The following is a 21608-nucleotide window of genomic DNA, read 5'->3' on the forward strand; positions in this document are numbered from 1 at the left end:
ATTTTAGAAATGCTTCATTACTGGTTGTCCCAGCAAATTCTATTCAAAAACTTCAAAATTAACACATACTTAATGAAAAACACTATAATCTAATATATACATAAACTGCTGCATTTTAAATACTATATGATTTCTAGATTAATACTTATTTAATGAAAACCCTGTAATTTAATTGTCTACAAAGACATATGAAATACAGGATTAAAAAGAGCTATAGCAGTCCAAGTCCACAGAACTGAGGTAGGCAAATGAATTGCCTCAGGGGAGGTTTTCTCTACAATTCAGTTTCTTCATGATTCTCTTTGAAGAGGGAAAGTTAAGAGTGCAAGAAATTTAACTATTAAATAATAAACTTGCATATTCTCAGGAGTCAATTTCAAAGTGAATAATTCCAAAATGAAAATGGACTCTCCCATGATGGTTAAGAAGTGATGTTAGTCATCCCAAAATGGTGACCAAAAATATGTACAATAGTAACCAAAAGATCATATATTCTATACAATCTTAGTAAAATTAACTTCAACCAACATTCATTGTTTGTTATTCTTGTTTTTAAAAGCTAGTCTCCAGTAAAACTAGTAGCTCTTTTACATTGATAACAGCCTATTATAAGTTTCCTTTAATAAATAAATGCCTTGCTGCTGCTGCTGCTGCTAAGTTGCTTCAGTCGTGTCCGACTCTGTGCAACCCCAGAGACGGCAGCCCACCAGGCTCCCCCGTCCCTGGGATTCTCCAGGCAAGAATACTGGAGTGGGATGCTATTTCCTTCTCCAATGCATGAAAGTGAAAAGCGAAAGTGAAGTCGCTCAGTCGTGTCCGACTTAGCGACCCCATGAACTGCAGCCTACCAGGCTCCTCTGTCCATTGGATTTTCCAGGCAAGAGTTACTGGAGTGGGGTGCCATTGCCTTCTCCGAATAAATGCCTTAAAATCCCATCATTTACTTAAAAAAAACACATGATATTCAAATAATGGCAAAATGCACGAAGTATAGATACTACAGAAATTGGTCTCACCATCATTTGGTCCTAACATCTAACATTTGTGCCTATCTGTAATTCTATTAATAAATAATCCTAAAGAATAACATTGTTATAATCAGTATAGCGTGGATGCTTATTTTTTGTAGCCTAACCAGAAAGTCAGTAATCTATATTTAGCAAAATGAAAGTGAAGTCACTCAGTTGTGTCCCACTCTTTGCGACTCCATAGACTGTAGCCTAGCAGGCTCCTCTGTCCATGAGATTTTCCAAGCAAGAGTACTGGAGTGGATTGCCATTTCCTACACCTCTAAAAATCAGAACAGTCCACTCTCCAACTGTGGAAGAGCACTAAATCAAGTTTTAAAAAAAATTTGAGCATTTAAATCTTTGGGAAAACATCAAGATGTACTGCTAACTGAAAACAAAAACTGACTCCATATGGCATAATCCTATCTTGGTAACAAAACAATGTGTAATAATCCGTACCAATGTGCAGAAAAATATCTAAAGCAATAACAGGAATATAAGTAATTTTTCTTATTTAGTTATATTCACTATGACAAATATAAAATATATAACAACGGGCTTCCCTGGTGGCTCCGACAGTAAAGAATCTGCCCGCAATGTGGGAGACCCAGGTTTGATCCCTGGATCAGGAAGATCCCCTAGAGAAGGGAATGGCCTGGTGAGCTACAGGCCACGAGGTAGCAAAAGAGTTGGACACAACCAAGCAACTAACACATTTTCTATGACAAAAGGACTTTTAAAATTATTAATAAACTTTTATTTTTAGGGCAAATTTAGGTTCATAGTTGAGTTTACCTGGTGGCTCAGTGGTAAAGAATCTGCCTGGCAATACAGGAGAAACAGGTTCAACCCCTGGGTCACAAGATTCCCCCAGAGAAGGAAACAGCAACCTGCTCCAGTATTCTTGCCTGGGAAACCGCATGGACTGCTACGGTCCAGCACACACATAGCTAGGTTCATAGTAAAATTGAGCAGAAAGTATATATATTCCTGTCCGCACATAGCACAACTATCCAAAACATTTGCTATAATCAATGAACCTATGCTGACACATTATCAAAGTTTATAGGTTACAACAGGGTTCACTCTTGCTGTTTCACATTATGCCATTCTTGCTGTTTGACATGTGTATGATGACAAGAATCTACCAGTGTAGCTCCATGAAGAATAGTTTCACTGTATGAACAATTCTCTGTGATCTGCTTATTCATCCCTTCCTCTGGCAACCGCTGATCTTTTTAACTGTCTCCATGGTTTTGTCTTTTCCAGAATGTCACATAGCAAGGAGAGCAAACCAGTCAAGGCAAACTAAAAGAAATCAATCCTGAATATTCACTAGAATATTCACTAGAATATTCACTAGAAGGACTGATGCTGAAGCTCTAATACTTTGGCCACCTAATGTGAAGAGCAGACTCACTGGAGAAGACCCTGAAGCTGGAGAAGACTGAAGGCAGGAGAAAGGGGTGGCAGAGGATGAGCTAGTTGGATGGCATCAGACTCAGTGGACATGAGATTTGCGCAAACTCTGGGAGACAGTGAAGGACAGGGAAGCCTGGTGTGCTGCAGTCCATGGGGTCGCAGAGTCAGACACAACTTAGCGACTGAACACCAACAATACAGTTGGAGTCATATAGTATACAGCCTTTTCAGACTGGCTTCTTTCACTCAGTAATATGCATCTAAGGTTCCTCCATGTCTTTCGTGGCTTGATAGGCTCATTGCTTTTTAGTGTTGAATAATATTTCCACTGTCTGGATGTGCCACAGTTTTACTTATCCACTCACCTACTGAAGGATATCTTGGTTGCTTTCAAGTTGTGGCAATCTTGAATAAAGACTGTTATAAGTATCCAGGTACCAGTTTTTGGGTAGCTGTTAAGTTTTTAATTCATTTGGGTAAATATCTAACAGCTGACTTCTGGGCTGGAACATATGATAATATATTTACTTATATAACAAACTGGGCTTCCCTGGTGGCACTAGTGGTAAAGAACAAACCTGACAATGCAGGAGACATACGAGACCTAGGAAGATCGCCTGGAGGAGGGCATGGCAACCCACTCCAGCATTCTTGCCTGGAGAATCCCATGAACAGAGGAGCCTGGTGGGCTACAGTCCATGGGGTCGCAAAGAGTCAGACATGACTGAAGTGATTTAGCATGCATGCATATAAGAAACTGCCAAACAGTCTTCTTTCCAAAGCGGCTGTACCAATTTGCATTCCCAACAGCAATGGAAGATCTTAATTCCCCAACTAGGGATTGAACCCATGTCCCCTGCATTGGAAGGTGGAGTCTCAAGAACTGGACCATCAGGGAAGTTCTTTTAATTACACATTTCAAAGGCACCTGACATATATTTGAAGGTATATGTAAAACTTGCACATTTTATAAAACAGTATTTTTCATAATTCTGATAATAACCTACTTCACACATTATCAATACTCATAAAGTTGTATCTTACCTAAAGATATCTGCAAAAATATCAAAATAAGCTCCCACTGTAAAATACAAAGATTAACAAAACAAGAAATAAAATTCAGCCAAGAAAGGTAATTTAAGAATACTTAGGTTTACAACATTAATGAGTCATGTAAAGAGATCACTGTCCAGCAGTATATGCAAGCCATTTCTATGTTTAACTAGTTTTTTTAAATTATTATAAGCCTAAGACTATAGATGCATACTATGGCACCTAATTTATCTAAAGTTTATTCATCCTTTGAACCCATATTTTTCTAAATTTTTTTCCATTTTTCAGTTAAGGAAATTAATTTGATTTTGCTTGGTATTATTTAAACTATAAATGTAAGCTATTTTTCTTCTATCAATCATGCATATATACAACATAATACTAATATTTTAAAAATGATCTGGCATTAAGAAAAATGTTCTAAGTCAAACCACATCTAAAAGAAATGGTAGTTGTTTTTTAGTTTATAGATTCAAAACCATATTCTTCCCAGAAAATGAACACATGCCTGAGGCATAAAGATCATATTCAAATTTATGTTTAAAAACTTACTACTAATAACACTTTACAATGTATTTGTTCTTGAGTTGTTCAATAATTTTAATTCAAATAAATTACCTTGCATTACTATTCTTTTAAAGAATGAATACCTAAAGACAACAGACTACCTTCAAGCAAAAATTTCCTTTCTTATATTAGGAAATACTTGTTTCCCCAACCACCTCTGAGAATAAAATAAGAAGTGAAATCTTCAAAAAGGTAAGTGATTTCCTGTCTCTTCTTTTTGAAACCAAAGTACAATGACATATAAAAGAGGCTGGGTGCTATTATCCACTGAAAAATTCCCTAACACAACACTGTAAAGCAACCATCAGTTCAGTTCAATTCAGTTCAGTCGCTCAGTCGTGTCCGACTCTTTGCGACCCCATGAATCATAGCACGCCAGGCCTCCCTGTCCATCACCATCTCCTGGAGTTCACTCAGACTCATGCCCATCGAGTCCGTGATGCCATCCAGCCATCTTATCCTCGGTCGTCCCTTTCTTCTCCTGCCCCCAATCTCTCCCAGCATCAGAGTCTTTTCCAATGAGTCAACTCTTCCCATGAGGTGGCCAAAGTACTGGAGTTTCAGCTTTAGCATCATTCCTTCCAAAGAAATCCCAGGGTTGATCTCCTTCAGAATGGACTGGTTGGATCTCCTTGCAGTCCACAGGACCCTCAAGAGTCTTCTCCAACACCACAGTTCAAAAGCATCAATTCTTCAGCGCTCAGCCTTCTTCACAGTCCAACTCTCACATCCATACATGACCACAGGAAAAACCATAGCCTTGATTAGGCGGACCTTAGTCAGCAAAGTAATGTCTCTGCTTTTGAATATACTATCTAGGTTGTTCATAACTTTTCTTCCAAGGAGTAAGCGTCTTTTAATTTCATGGCTGCAGTCACCATCTGCAGTGATTTGGGAGCCCCAAAAAATAAACTCTGTTGACACTGTTTCTACTGTTTCCCCATCTATTTCCCATGAAGTGATGGGACCAGATGCCATGATCTTCGTTTTCTCAATGTTGAGCTTTAAGCCAACTTTTTCACTCTCCTCTTTCACTTTCATCAAGAGGCTTTTTAACTCCTCTTCACTTTCTGCCATATTCCAATAAAAATTGATTTTAAAAAACAGAAAGAAAAATTCCCTAGATGCCTAAATCCACTGCATCTATATGGGCAAGAAAAGATTTTTTCCAAGCCATCAGTTTGAAAAATCACCAAAAACAGAGAGAGAACATACTGATCAATCCCAGGAGCAACAAATAATCAAGCAGCTATGCCAAAGTGAAAATATGAGAAAGATCTACTGAATAAAACTAGTAGCAACCTAAAAAATAAGTGCTGATTAATAAAACCATCTCAGCTATCTCCCAGAAATACTAAAATAACTACTCACAGTCTCCTATCACAGCATATAACAGGAGTCTGCTCTAAAAAAGGAGTTTTCAAACCAGGTGTGATCTTCTCCTTGGGAGACATACGGCAATGTCTGAACATTATCTTTGGTTGTCATGATCTGGGGGTATACCACTAATGGTATCTAGGAAGCAGAGGTCATGGATACTGCTAAACATCCTAAATACTCAGAAACAGGCCCTCAAAATAAGAAACATCTGACTCAAAATTGTCAGTTGTGCCAAGGTCGAGAATCCTGCACAAAAATGAGACCAGAGTATAATGTATGTTAAATAAGTGTTGGGAGAAATCAAGTACTATTACAAAAAAAATCACATGATAGGGAGGGAAAACTCAAAGGTTAGGAGTTATATTTATTCATAAGTTCTTGACTAAAAACATTCTGGCCAATTAAAGTTGTCTCTAGGTGCTAATAGAAGGAGATAGCAATCCCACCAAAGGCTGAGCATCTCAGCAATTTCCACCTTGAGACAAATACTAGATTACAGCTAGTATTCAATGAGCACCAACCATATGAAAACATTATCTACAGTGTTTTATGTATGTTCACTTGGTAATTATAAATACTCTATGTTGTATGTGTTTCAATTACCTCTATTTTGAAAGGAAAGGGAACTTGTTTCTGGTCACATGGCTGGTGGGTAGCAGAGCTAGGATTTAATGCAAGCAGTCTGGGCCTACAGTCTCAGTCTTAGCCAATGCACCAATAATGCTTCATATGCTGGAAATGGGAAAGTCTGAGGACAGAGCAACAGAAAAGGAAGAAACTTCACCAAGAACTCAGGGTCTTGAGTACTAAGCAGAAGCCATCAATTGCTGAGTGTTGGGTAGGGAAGCTGAGGAAGACAAAGCCAACATAACAAACTACAGGAACTGATAAAAGAAATCTTTGAAAAACATCATACTTAACAGTGAAATTCTGAATGCTTTCCTACTAAGACCATGAACAAGGCAAGGATATCTGATCTCACTTCTATTCAACTTTGTACTGATGATTCTAGCCCATACAATCAAGACAGAGATGCAAAAAGCTCCAAAATCACTGGAGATGGTAACTGCAGGCATGAAATTAAAAGACATTTGCTCCTTGGAAGGAAAGCTATGACAAACCTAGACACTGTATAGAAAAGCAGAGACATCACTTTGCCAAAAGAGGTCCTTTGCCAAAAGGACTATGGTTTTTCCAGTAGTCATGTACAGATGTGACAGTTGGACCATAAAGAAGGCTGAGCACTTAAGAATTGATACTTTCAAATTGCGGTGCTAGAGAAGACTCTTTAAAGAGTTCCCTAGACAACAAGGAAGTAAAACCAGTCAATCCTAAAGGAAACCAACACTGAATATTCATTGGAAGGGCTGTTGCTGAAGCTGAAGTTCTAATACTTTGGCCACCTGATGTGAAGAGCTGAATCACTGGAAAAGACTTTGACACTGGGAAAAACTGAAGGCAAAAGGAGAAAGGGGTGGGACAGGACGAGATGGTTAGATAGCATCACCAACTCAGTGGACATGAACTTGGGCAAATTCCAGGAGACAGTAGAGAACAGAGAAGCCTGGCATGCTACAGTCCACATGGTTGTGACGAGTCAGATACGACTTGGGGACTGAACAGCAATAACAACACGTGCAAAGACTCAACTGAACCCAAATGTTCTTGTTACTTTATCTGTAAGAATGAAAAACTGGGGGAAAAGAAAAGACTATCAACAGCTTAACAGATAAATAGAATTGGTAACTACATGCACATAATGAAGTACTACCCAGCAATAAAATGAAATTATCTATACTACATAATGGTCAAAAGATCAATCCAAGATAAACATGTAACAATCCTAAACATACATGCACCCAACAAGGGAGCACCTCAATATATTAGGCAAATGTGAATGGATATGTAAGGAGAAATTGTCAAAAACACAGTAAGGGGAAATTTAACACCCCACTTACATCAGTGGACAGAAACTCAATAAGGAAACATAGATTTTAGATGACACATTAGACCAGATAGACTTAATTCACACATACAGAGCATTCCATCCAAGAGCAGCAGAATATATTTAAGTCCACATGGAACATTCTCCAGGGTAGATCATGTAGCTGGTCACAAAGCAAGCCTTGGTTAATTTAAGAAAACTGAAGTCTTATCAAGCACCTTTTCCACCGATAATGCTATGAGGCTAGAAATCACATACACATACACAGAAAAAAAAAAAAAAACCCTACAAACATGTGGAGGCTAAATAATATGTTATGAAACAACCAATGGATCACTGAAGAAATTAAACAGGAAATTTAAAAAATATACCTGGAGACAAATGAAAACAAAAATATGATGATCCAAAACCTATGGGACACAGGAAAAGCAGTTCTAAAAGAGTAGTTTATAGTGGTACAAGCTTACCACAGGAAAAAATAACAACATCAAATGAACAGCCTAACATCTATAGCAACTAGAGAAAGAAGAATAAACAAAACCTAAAGTTAGTAGAATGAAATAAATCAAAGATCAGAGCAGAAATAAATGATAGACTAAAAAAAATTAAAAGAAAAGACAAAAAAGCTGACTCTTTGAAAATATAAATAAAATTTATAAACCTTTATTTAGCCAGACTCATACAGAAAAAAATGGGACAGGGCTCAAATCAGTAAAATTACAATTTAAAAATGGAGAATTTGTAACAAACACCACATAAATACAATGAATCAAAAGAGACTACAGTGAGAAACTGAACAGTAATAACATGGGACAACCTAGAAGAAATGGACAAATTCTTAGAAAGGTACTATCTGAGAAGGATGAACCAGGAAGAAATATAAAATACGAACAGACCAATTGCCAGTACTGAAATCAAATTAGCAATTTTAAAACTCTCAACAAACAAAAGTCCAAGACCAGATGGCTGCACAGGTGAATTTCAGCAAACGTTTAGAGAGAAGAGTTAACACCTATCCCTCTGAAACTATCTTTAAAAAAAAACAAAAATCTGCAGAGGAAGGAACACTTTTGAACTCATTCTATGAGGACACTATCACCCTGATACTGAAACCAAAGAAATCACACACAACACACACACACACATACACACACAATCACAGACCAATACCACTGATGAACATAAATGAAAAATTCCTCAATTATCAAGCCAAATCCAACAATACATTAAAAGAATCATACACCATGACTAAGTGGGGTTTATTCCAGGGATGCAAGGATATTTAAATATCTATAAATCAATCAGTCTGCTATACCACATTAACAAATGGAAGAACAAAAACCAACTGATCATCTCAATAGATGCTGAAAAAACCTTTTGATAAATTTCAACATCCATATATGATAAAAATTCTTCAGAAAGGGGCATAAAAGGGCATACCTCAACATAAGAAATACCACATATAACAAACTCACAGCTAACATAATACTCAACAGTGAAAAGCTGAAATCATTTCCTTTAAGATCAGAAACAAGCAAGCATGCCCAATTTCACCACTTTTATTCAATATAGTTTTTTAAGTCCTAGCCACAGCAATCAGACAAGAAAAACAAATAAAAGGACTACAAATTGGAAAAGAGGTAGTAAAATTCTTACTGTTTTTGGATGACATGATGCTATACAGAGAAAATCCTAAAAATGATACCAGAAAACTAATAGAACTCACAAATGAATTTGGTAAAGTTGCCGGATACAAAATATACAAAAATCTGCTGCATTTCTATACACTAACAATGAAATATCACAAAAAGAAATTAAGGAAACAATCTCATTTACCATCACATCAAAAAGGATAAAATACCTAAGAATAAACATATCTAAGGAGGCAAAAGACCTGTATTCAGAAAACTTTGATACTGAGCAGAGAAATCAGAGATGAAACAAACAGATGGACAAGAGATACCATGTTCTTAGACTAGAAGAATCAATACTGCAAAAATGACTATAATACCCAAACCAATCTACAGATTCAATGCAATCTCTATCAAATTAACAAGGGCATTTTTCACAGAATTAGAACAAAAAATTTTACAATTTGTATGGAAACACAAAAGACCACGAAAAGCCAAAGAAATCTTGAGAAAGAAAAGTGAAGCTGGGGGAAACAGGCTTCCTGACTTCAGAATATACTATAAAAATACAGTCATCAAAACAGTAAGGTTCTGAGACACACACACAGAAATATAGATCAATGAAACAGGACAGAGAGCTCAGAAATAAACCTAAGCACCTATGGTCAATTAATCTACAACAAAAGAGGCACAATATATAATGGAGAAAAGACAGTCTCTTCAGTAAGTGGTATTGGGAAAATTGGATAGCTATGTGAAAGAATGCAATCAGAAATTCTCCAACATCATACACAAAAAAAAACTCAAAATGGATTAAAAACCTAAATGTAAGGCCAGATGCTACAAAACTCAAAGAAAATATAGGCAGAACACTCTGACATAAATCACAGCAATAGTTTTTTGGATCTGCTTCCTAAAGTAATAACAACAAAATAAAAACTAAATTAAACTCAAAAAGATTTTGCACAGCAAAGGAAACCATAAACAAAACCAAAAGACAACCTACAAACTGGGAGAAAACATTTGCCAACAATATAACTGACAAGAGCTTAATTTTCAAAATACACAAACAGTTCATACAGCTTAATATCCAAAAGGCAGTGGGGGTGAGGGGGCGGGCAGAAGACCTAAATAGACATTCCTGCAAAGAAGACATAAATGACAAGCACATGAAAAGATTCACAACATTTCTAACTATCAGAGAAATGGAAAACAAAACTACAATGATTTATCACCACAAAACAGTTAGAATGGCCATCACCCACAAGTCTACAAATAATAAATGCTGGAGACAGTGTGGAAAAAAAGGAACCCCTCTACACCACTGGTGGGAATGTAAATTGGTACAACTACTATGGAGAACAGTACAGAGATTCCTTAAAAAACTAAAAACAGAGTTACCACATGATTCTGCAATCTCATTCCTGGGCATATATCTGAAGAAAACCCTAATTTGAAACATGTGCCTCTCAATATTCACTGCAGCACCATTTGTTGTTGTTGCTCAGTTGCTAAGTTGTGTCCCACTCTTTGTGACCCTATGGACTACAGCGCACCAGGCTTCCCTGCTCTTCACTTTCCCCTTGAGTTTGCTCAAATTTATGTCCATTGAGTCAGTGATGCCATCCAATGCCATCCAACCATCTCTGTCACCTTTCTCCTCCTGCCATCAATCTTTCCCAGCACCAGGGTCTTTTCCAACGAGTCAGCTCTTCCCATCAGGTGGCCAAATATGGGAGCTTCCGCATCAGTCCTTCCAATGAATATCCAGAATTGATTTCTTTTGGGACTGACTGGCTTGATCTACTTGCTGTCCAAGGGACCCGGAGAGTCTTCTCCAGCACCCGAGTTTGAAAGCATCAATTCTTCGGTGCTCAGCTTTCTTTACGGTCCAAATCACACCTGTACCTAACTATAGGGACAGTCAATATACAGAAGCAAACTAAATGTCCACCTACAGAGGAATAGATAAAGATGTGGTACATATATACAATGGAATGTTATTAAGCCATAAAAAGAATGAAATAATGAAATAACCAGCAAAGCCCAACAATACTGGAGTGGGTAGCCTATCCTTTCTCCAGTGATCTTCCGATCCAGGAATCAAACTGGGATCTCCTGCATTGCAGGCAGATTCTTTACCAACTGAGCTATCAGGGAAGTCCAAGAAATAATGCCATTTGGAGCAACACAGATGGAACTAGAGATTATCAAGCAAAGTCAAGCCAGACAGAGAAAGACAAATATCACGTGTGTTCTGATCGCTCAGTCATGTCCAACTCTTTGCGACCCCATAGACCGTAGTCCATGGAATTCTCCAGGCCAGAATACTGGAGTGGGTAGCATTTCCCTTCTCCAGGGGATCTTCCCAACCCAGGGATCGAACCCGGGTCTCCCACATTACAGGCAGATTCTTTACCAACTGAGCTTTTAGTGAAGCCCAAAGTCAGGGACAGTGTTAGTTGCCCAGTTGTGTCTGACTTTTTGCAACCCCATGGGCTGTAGCCTGCCAGGCCTCTCTGTCTATGGGATTCTCCAGGCAAGAATACTGGAGTGGATTGCCATTCCTGTCTCCAAAATATCACATGATATCACTTAAATGTGAAATCTAACAAATGATATATGTGAACTTATTTACAAAACGGACACAGAAAACAAACTTATGGTACCAAGGGGAACATCAGAGGGAGAGGGGAGATAAAATAGGTGTTTTGGATTAACATACACATATACACACCACTATATATATAGTGGTGAACAACAAAGTCCTACTATATATATAGCTTCTTCTTCTGCATCACTTCAGTCATGTCCGACTCTGTGCAACCCCATAGATGGCAGCCCACCAGGCTCCACCATCCCTGGGATTCTCCAGGCAAGAACACTGGAGTGGGGTGCCATGTCCTTCTCCAATGTGTGAAAGTGAAAAGTGAAAGTGAAGTTGCTCAGTCGTGTCTGACTCTTAGCGACCCCATGGGCAGCAGCCTACCAGGCTCCTCCACCCATGGGATTTTCCAGGCAAGAGTACTGGAGTGGGGTGCCATTGCCTTCTCCATATATATATAGCACAAGAACTATATTTAACATCTTGTAATAGTCCCATCACTTCATCGGAAATGGATGGGGAAACAGTGGAGACAGAGAGACTTTATTTTGGGGGCTCCAAAATCACTGCAGATGGTGACTGCAGCCATGAAATTAAAAGACGCTTACTCCTTGGAAGAAAAGTTATGACCAACCTAGATAGCATATTAAAAAGCAGAGACATTACTTAGTCAACAAAGGTCCGTCTAGTCAAGGCTATGGTTTTTCCAGTGGTCATGTATGGATGTGAGAATTGGACTGTGAAGAAAGCTGAGCGCCAAAGAATTGATGCTTTTGAACTGTGGTGTTGGAGAAGACTCCTGAGAGTCCCTTGGACTGCAAGGAGATCCAACCACTCCATTCTAAAGGAGATCCAGTCCTGGGTGTTCACTGGAAGGACTGATGCTGAAGCTGAAACTCCAATACTTTGGCCACCTCATGCGAAGAGTTGACTCATTAAAGACTCTGATGCTGGGAGGGACTGGGGGCAGGAGGAGAAGGGGACGACAGAGGATGAGATGGCTGGATGGCATCACCGACTCGATGCACATGAGTTTGGGTGGACTCCGGGGGTTGGTGACGGACAAGGAGGCCTGGCATGCTGTGATTCATGGGGCCACAAAGAGTCGGACACGACTGAGTGACTTAACTGAACTGAATAAGCTATACTGGAATAGAATTTGAAAATATATATCTATACATATATATATATATCTGAATCACTTTTCTGTATGCCTGAAACATACACAACACTGTAAATTAACGACAATTTCTTAAAAAGGTTAAAAGAATAAAAACAAAAATAAAAGAAGTTTATGGAAAATGGGAAAAAAGACCAACCAATTGATATACCCAACAACATGAATAAATTTCAAAATAATTTTGCTGAGTGAATGGAATTAATTTTGGTAATTTCAGCAAACTGATTCTTAGGAAAATTGATTTTTCAAGCAGTTCATCTAAAAACAGAGGAGTTGAGGAGTAGGAGGTCTATACAGGTCTTGACTTTAAAACAGCTCAGCACAAGGCCTGTATATTAATAAATTGCTAATTCAGTTGTCATTTTTCTTCATGTATATAGTCCCCTCAGAAACCTCAAGGACAGAGGAATGGATAAAGAAGATTTCCCCATGGACGGAGAAAGGGATAAAGATTTACAGCTGGAATATTACTCAACCATAAGAAAAGAATGAAATAATGCCATATGCAGCAACATGGATGGACCTAGAGAATATCATACTAAGTGAAGTCAGAAAAAGATCTAATACAACACAGCAAATCAACTACATTCCAATAAAATAAAAGGAAAAAAGAAACCCCAAAGAGACAAGTACAACTCTAACTAGCTGGATAGGTAGGCAAATGAGAGAGTCCAGTCAGAGTTCCAGGGCTACCCAGATCCTATTGAAATCATATTCCTAACATGAAATCATATTCCTAACATTCCAAATCCAAGTAACCTGGAGTACACAGTAACTCAGAAACAGTTCTATTTTCTGTCACAGGCACAACAAATGTAACATCCATTATAGTGCAGCTTACTGTTCAACAAACTTTGAGATAACACAAGGGAAAATATTTTCCCATTTCTCTAATGAATTCTCACACTACCAGTTCCTTTCTTTCATTTCCTACTTCAATCACAAATACAATGACAAAATAAGAAAAATGGTTTGGGATTTTTATATTTTATACTCTTATCTGCCAAATTCTCTGAGGATTTAATTCCACTAACCTCACATCCCTCTTTGAAGGACAGTTTTAAGATACCCAGGTAAGCAGGAAAAAAAAAAAAAAAAAAAAACACCACAGGATGAGAAAAAAATTTCCATACTGTTACATACTCAAGATGCTATTATGTGGTCGAGAAGGAACTATCCAACACATCTGGCATGTGTTCAAAAATAAACAAGCAAAGTTGTTGGTCTATTCTCCAGCACTGTCCTTAACATACTAACCATGAAAGGTCACTCTATCTGATTGCTAGGAATTCTCCTTTGAATTCCTCTTCTCCACCATAGTTAACCTACCAAAGTTAAAGGGAGGGGAAAAAACACAAGCAAAAGTATTCTATTCTCAAGTGAAAGTGAAAGTCACTCAGCCGTATCTTGACTGTTTGCGACCTCATGGATTATACAGTCCATGGAATTCTCCAGGCCAGAATACTGGAGTGGGTAGCCTTTCTCTTCTCCAGGGGATCTTTCCAACCCAAGGATTGAACCCAGGATTCCCAAACTGCAGGCGGATTCTTTACCAGCTGAGCCACAAGGGAAGCCCTTCTATTCTTAAAGATGTCTACAATTTAAGATCAGAAAATTCACTGCAAGCATTCTCCTAAAACTGCTAATCAGTAACAAGTATTACTCAAAGAAAACTATTCTCCTCAACCAGTTCTCTGTGCAATCTGAAAGCATACTAAATAAGAATCCACAGCAGAGTCTGTTGTTTTGACCGTACCAGAAATGAAAACATCTTTGCCAGCATAAAGAAAGTGAAGAGTAAGTATGTTCACATCCAAACTGAGACAGGCTACAAGGGCATTTGTAAAAGGATCACAGATAATCTAGATAAGTCACACACTGTTTAAAAGTAAGCACATCAAGGGTACGAAAGTTCCTATGATTTGAAATAACAAATCTACTAGAAAAATTGGACTTAGTCCAATGCATTAAATGTGAAGTATTACGCTAATACTTCATAACAAAACAGAATACTTCATCTTTTTCTTTCTCCTGTCTTCTAATTTCAGGTTCTGCCTCACTAGCAGTATGTAAAGGCGGGTTCTTTACCACTAGCACCACCTGGGAAGCTGCATGTACAATCAAAGAATTCAGTAATATTTTGCAAGTATAATGTCTTAAGTTGGTTTGCTGCTGCTGCTAAGTTGCTTCAGTCGTGTCCGACTCTGTGCCACCCCAGAGACGGCAGCCCACCAGGCTCTGCTGTCCCTGGGACTCTCCAGGCAAGAACACCGGAGTGAACTGCCATTCCTTTCTCCAATGCATGAAAGTGAAAGTGAAGTTGCTCAGTCGTGTCTGACTTTTAGTGACGCCATGGACTGCAGCCTACCAGGCTCCTCCATCCATGGGATTTTCCAAGCAAGAGTACTGGAGTGGGCTGCCATTGCCTTCTCCGTAAGTTGGTTTATATAAGAAAAAAAATCATCTGTGTATTAACTATGAAAGTTGTATTACATCAAGAAAATTTAAACAACTAATTCAAGAAAACATTTGGTTTCCATTACTAGAAAACTGAACATGATAGCGGAATCAAAAACTAAGGATTTAACTAATGAACCTTTTTCATAATAGCTTTTCTATTTTGGGGGGGAAATAATTTAATTAAATCTTGAATACTAAGTTTTGTTGACTAACATCAAAGTCTGAGAGTAATCATAATTGCTGTCCCATACTTTTTGACCTGAACCAAACTACACAATGCTGATGCGAACAGCCAAGCTGATTCATTGGAAAAGACCGTAATGCTGGAAAAGATTGAGGGCAAGAGGAAAGGAGGCAACAGGACAAGATGGTTGGATGGCATCATCAATTCAATGCACATGAGTTTGAGCAAACTCCAGGAGATAGTGAAGGACAGGGAAGCCTGGAGTGCTGCAGCTCATAGGGTCACAAGAGTTGGACAAGATTTATCAACAGAACAACAGCAACCTGCCTTAGATACACATAGCCAAATATACATAGAGAGGTGTTAAAAAGTCTCACTCATCTGAGAACCAGAGTTTATTTAGAATTTGGAAGAGCTGTATCTAAATCTACACATCTCCATTTAAAACAGTGAAATAAAACTGAAAAACCTTAGTACCTAAACTCTAGGATCACACTCAATAAAAGGAACAAAGAAAAGCTCCATCCAGGAAAAGGTTCCAAGGTGCCAGCATCTTAATTATGAAAGAATTTAAAAGGCAAGGCCAATGCAGATTCACACTGATCCAAACGAGATAGCATTAAACAATGCAGCTAATCCACCTTTTGACAGAAATAAATGCCTAAGGAGAGTACCCACTCCACTCATACAAAAGACTGCCAAGAAGGCGGTGCTTTGTGCTGAGAGGAAAAGATTTGAACGGGAGGGGTGTCAGCTTTAAAACAGTTCCTAAAATAGTTGCTTAAAAGGATAAAGAATAAGAGAACTTACAAAGGCTTTGAGTCACGCTTGGTTCCAGGAAAAGGATACTCTGGCTCTATGTGAAAGCAAAACCCAGCCATTGTAAAACACAGATACCCAGATTTTGTCAGCAAAATGAAGAGTAATGTCCATTATTTCCCAGAAAGGCAGCAGAGCCTTTAACTTGGGAGTCCTGTTTTTTCCTGACAGGTAGATACTCTGCAAAAGCAACAAAGTAAACTAAATATGAAACTCTTCTAAATTTCAACCCTATAGTCAAAATGCCAAATTCACAAATGCATCAAAGGTCACAGAGGAACAAACTTCCTGTTTTGTTACTTAAACTCATTACCTTCCTCCTGAGCTAACCAATACAGAATTTCCTCCTTCTTGTTTTGAGGCTGACAAAATGAGCACGGTATACTTCCAACATACTAGGAACAACAGACAGTTATCCAGGATCAAGGAATAAAATTTGGTATCATTTTCTAAAACCCAGTTGCACATAATCCATGTCTTTTATTTTTTCATATGATGAAAGCTAAAAGTTTTATTAACAAATTTTTAAAACTCTGAGGTTGTTTTAAAAAAGACAAACAAAATTGAATGCTTTAAAAACACATCAAAAATCCATTATATCTTTAATTACTAGAACTGTGTTCCTTGGCCCAAAAACCTTATAGTCTAGAAAAGATGACCACATTGTAAACATTTACATCTTTCCCATCTCTTTCTAAAATGTACTTAAAGTTGCTTACCACAAAGAATATTTAACTATTTACAAAAAACTGTAGTTTAATAAAGAAATGTGTAAGTTCAACAATAAGCTACTAAGAAGAATAAAATTTGAATGGAGCAATAGTCTTCAGGGGTTGATGATTGTGAAATGTGTTATAAGTATCATAATTTGTAACTAATAGCAGTAAAAGTTGGTGTACAATTTATACACACAATATACGTTGTACTGCAATCCTATCCTCTAACCAACATGGCTCAGAGGTTAAAGCGTCTGCCTGCAATGCGGGAGACCTGGGTTTGATCCCTGGGTCGGGAAGATCCCCTGGAGAAGGAAATGGCAACCCACTCCAGTATTCCTGCCTGGAGAATCCCATGGATGGAGGAGCCTGGTGGGCTACAGTCCACGGGGTCACAAAGAGTTGGACACAACTGAGTGAGTGATTTAACATTCTACCTATGAGAGAAAAAGGAAGAATTACAACTATTCCTCAGAGATACACTAATGATGAATCCATGCTGCATTTGTGAAAATCACCTTTCATGTGATCTATTTCTACTTCACTGACTAAAGCATCTACTTTTGCTTCACTGACTACACTAGGGCCTTTGACTGGGTGGATCACAAACTGTGGAAAATTCTCAGAGACAAACTTACCCGCCTCCTGAGAAATCTGTATGCAGGCCAAGAAGCAACAGTTAGAACCAGACATGGAACAATGGACTGGTTCCAAATTGGAAAAGGAGTACGTCAAAGCCTGTCACCCTGCTTATTTAACTTCTATGCAAAGTATATCATGAGAAACGCTGGGCTGGATGAAGCACAAATTGGAATCAAGATTGCTGGGAGAAATATCAATAACCTCAGACATGCAGATGACACCATCCTTATGGCAGAAAGCAAAGAAGAACTTAAGAGCCTCTTGATGAAAGAGAAAAAGGAGAGTGAAAAAACTGACTTAAAACTCAACATTCAAAAAAACGAAGGTAATGGCATCTGGTCCCATTACTTCATGGAAAATAGGGAAACAATGGAAACAGTGAAAGACTTTATTTTGGGGGGCTCCAAAATCACTGCAGACAGCAAGTGCCGCCATGAAATTAAAAGACACTTGGCTCCTTGGAAGAAAAGCCATGACAAACCTAGACAGCATATTAAAAAGCAGAGACATTACTTTGCCAACAAAGGTCTGTACAGTCAAAGCTATGGTTTTTCCAGTAGTCATGTATGGATGTGAGAGTTGGATCATAAAGAAAGCTGAGTAGGAAGAACTGATGCTTTTGAATTGTGATGTTGGAAAAGACTCTTGAAAGAATCCCTTGAACTGCAAGGCGATCAAACCAGTCAATCCGAAAGGAAATCAGTCCTGAATATTCACTGGAAGGACTGACGCTGAAACTGAAGCTCCAATAGTTTGGCCATCTGATATGAAGAACTGACTCATTTGAAAAGACCCTGATGCTGGGAAAGACTGAAGACAGCAGGAGAAGCACATGACAGAGGATGAGATGGTTGGATCATATCACCGACTCAATGGACATGGGTTTGAGCAAGCTCTGGGAGTGGGTGATGGACAGGGAAGCCTGGCGTGCTGCAGTCCATGAGGTTGCAAAGAGTCGGACATGACTGAGCGACTGAACTGAACTTGTCCTTCATGTACATTGTATGGCTTTATTTAGTCCTCATCCTATTAAAATATGTCTGTCTCTCTTACACTCTAATAAAAAGTATTCTTATTAAACATATATGGACTCAAATTACTAAACTGATTTTCAATCCCTTTTTCAGTCAATATTCATTCTGCGTGTTTCTCTGGTTTTAAAAACTGAGGACCATTCTCTTCTTGAAACTTTCCCATCTTATCTTCAGAATTAGATTTTAAGTAGGCTGAAGGAAGAGTTTATAAATGTGAGAGAAGAAAACATGTATCGAAAGCCCAGTATATGTCCAGATATGTGCTAAATGATTTGCATGCATTATACATTAAATTTTTCTAAAATTATAAACTACTTGTTAATTGCCATTTTACCAATGAGAAAGCTGAAATACAGAGAAGTTGTGAAACATCCAACACCTCACAGCTAGTGAGTGACTGGACTAGAATTTAAACATGGCTAAATCCAACTGCAAAATCTAAACTGCTTCTACTAAACCAAGACAAGTTTAATTTAGACATTTCTAGAAGAAAATGAAGAATAATAATCTTGTGATTTTGGAGTCAAAAAGACTTTTCAAAGCAAGGTAAAGACTGTAAAGAAAAATAATGACAAATTAAACATCATAAAAAATTTTCAATGTCCATAAAACAAAGAGCAAATTCATAAACTCAAGAGGAAAGTGGAGCAAAAGGTCTCTAATATTTTTTATGGGCAATGAGGTAATGTTCCCAAAATACAAACAGCTTTTACAAATCCATAAGAAAAAAATGTGGACCTCCCAAAGGAAAAATTAGGGTTAAAGGTCATGATCATGCAAATCACAAAAGAAATACAATGACCAAAAAAAGTAAAACAAATGTAACTCCACTAATCATCAGTTGAAGACTTTTACTCATGTGACTATCAAAATGGCAATAATCTTTGAATAATTTTTGAATATCAAAGTGTGGGGAAATAGACACAACTGGTAGGAGTATAAAAGTACAACCTGATAAGATATCAAAATTTTGAATGTGAAATCTTAATCTAGCAAGTCCACTTTTAGAAATTTACCCTTTAAAACAGTAGACAAAGGTGTTTGTTAACTGCAGAAAATAAGGAAATCAATTAATTGCCAATCAACAGGGGACTGAATTATACAGCACATCAATAAGATTGACTACAATCCAGTCATTAAAAAGCATAACCAACACAATATTGTAAAGCAATTATCTTTCAATTAAAATACATTTAGAAAAAAATTTTTACTTAAAAAAAAACAAACGATACATGGAAATATAAAATGATGCAGCTGCTGTGGAAAAGTCTGTCAGTTCCTCAAAAAGTTAGACCCAGATATACAGATGATCCAGTAATTCCACTCCTAGGGATATACTCAAGAAAAGAAAATTTATGTCCAAAAAAGAACCTTTACATGACTATTTCTAGGAGAATTATTTTTAACAGCCAAAGAACTGGCACCAACCCAAATATTTATCAGCTGCAAACAGGTAAAATATTGTCTATCCAACTCTTTGTGACCACATGGACTATAGCCCGTCAGGCTCCTCTGTCCATGGAATTCTCCAGGCAAGAAAACTGGAGTGGCTAGCCATTCCTTTCTCCAGGAGATCCTCCTGACCCAAGGATCAAACTTGTGAATTCCAGGTAGATTCATTACCGTCTGAGCTACCAGGGAAGCCCATATTCATACAATGGCGTAAAAAGGAATGAAGTCATGTTTCTTGGTTCAACACGGCATAATCTCGAAAACATTATGCCAAGTTAAAAAAGCCAGACACAAAAGGTCATACATTATATGATTCTATTTACATTAAATGCCTTGAATAGGTAAATTTACAGAGACAGAAAACACATAGGTAGTTGCCAGCAAATTAATGAATGGGAAAATTTGAACAGCTAATAGGTATGAGATTCCTTTGAGGGTGATGGAAGTGTTCTGAAATTAATAGTGGTGGTTCACAACACAGTGAAAACACTAAAACCACCGAAGTGTACACTTGAAAATGGTGAATTTTGTGTTTGTGATATATATCTCAATTTTTTAAGCTATAAATTCTAAATGCATATCTACTGATAGAAAAATTGTCAATAATATGCTGTTAAATCAAAAAGCAAGTTTTAATAACAGTATCAGTTCAGTTGCTCAGTTGTGTCCGACTCTTTGCGACCCCATGAACTGCAGCACGCCAGGCCTCCTTGTCCATCAGCAACTGCCGGAATCCACCCAAACTAATGTCCATTGAGTCAGTGATGCCATCCAACCATCTCATCCCTCTGTCGTCCCCTTCTCCTCCTGCCCTCAATCTTTCCCAACATTAGGGTCTTTTCAAATGAGTTAGCTCTTTGCATCAGGTGGCCAAAGTACTGGAGTTTCAGCTTCAGCATCAGTTCTTCCAATGAACACCCAGGACTGGATCTCCTTTAGGATGGACTGGTTGGATCTCCTTGCAGTCCAAGGGACTCTCAAGAGCCTTCTCCAACACCACAGTTCAAAAGCATCAATTCTTCAGCGCTCAGTTTTCTTTATAATCCAACTCTCACATCCATACATGACCACTGGAAAGAAAAATCATAGCCTTGACCAGACAGACCTTTGTTGACAAAGTAATGTCTCTGCTTTTTAATATGCTGTCTAGGTTGGTCATAACTTTCCTTCCAAGGAGTAAGCATCTTTTAATTTATTATGAAAGTGAAAAAAGAGAGTGAAAACGCTGGCTTAAAACCCAAACATTCAAAAACGAAGATCATGCCATCCAGTACCATCACTTCATGGCAAACAGACGGGGAAACAATGGAAACGTGACCGACTTTATTTTGGGGGGGCTCCAAAATCACTGCAGATGATGACTGCAGCATGAAATTAAAAGATACTTGCTCCTTGGACAAAAAAGCTATGAAGAACCTAGACAGCATATTAAGAAGCAGAGACATTACTTTGCCAACAAAGGTCTCTATAGTCAAAGCAATGGTTTTTCCAGTAGTCATGTATGGATA

Source organism: Capricornis sumatraensis, chromosome 7 (genome assembly GCF_032405125.1).
Source record: "Capricornis sumatraensis isolate serow.1 chromosome 7, serow.2, whole genome shotgun sequence".
NCBI classification, from domain to species: Eukaryota; Metazoa; Chordata; class Mammalia; order Artiodactyla; family Bovidae; genus Capricornis; species Capricornis sumatraensis.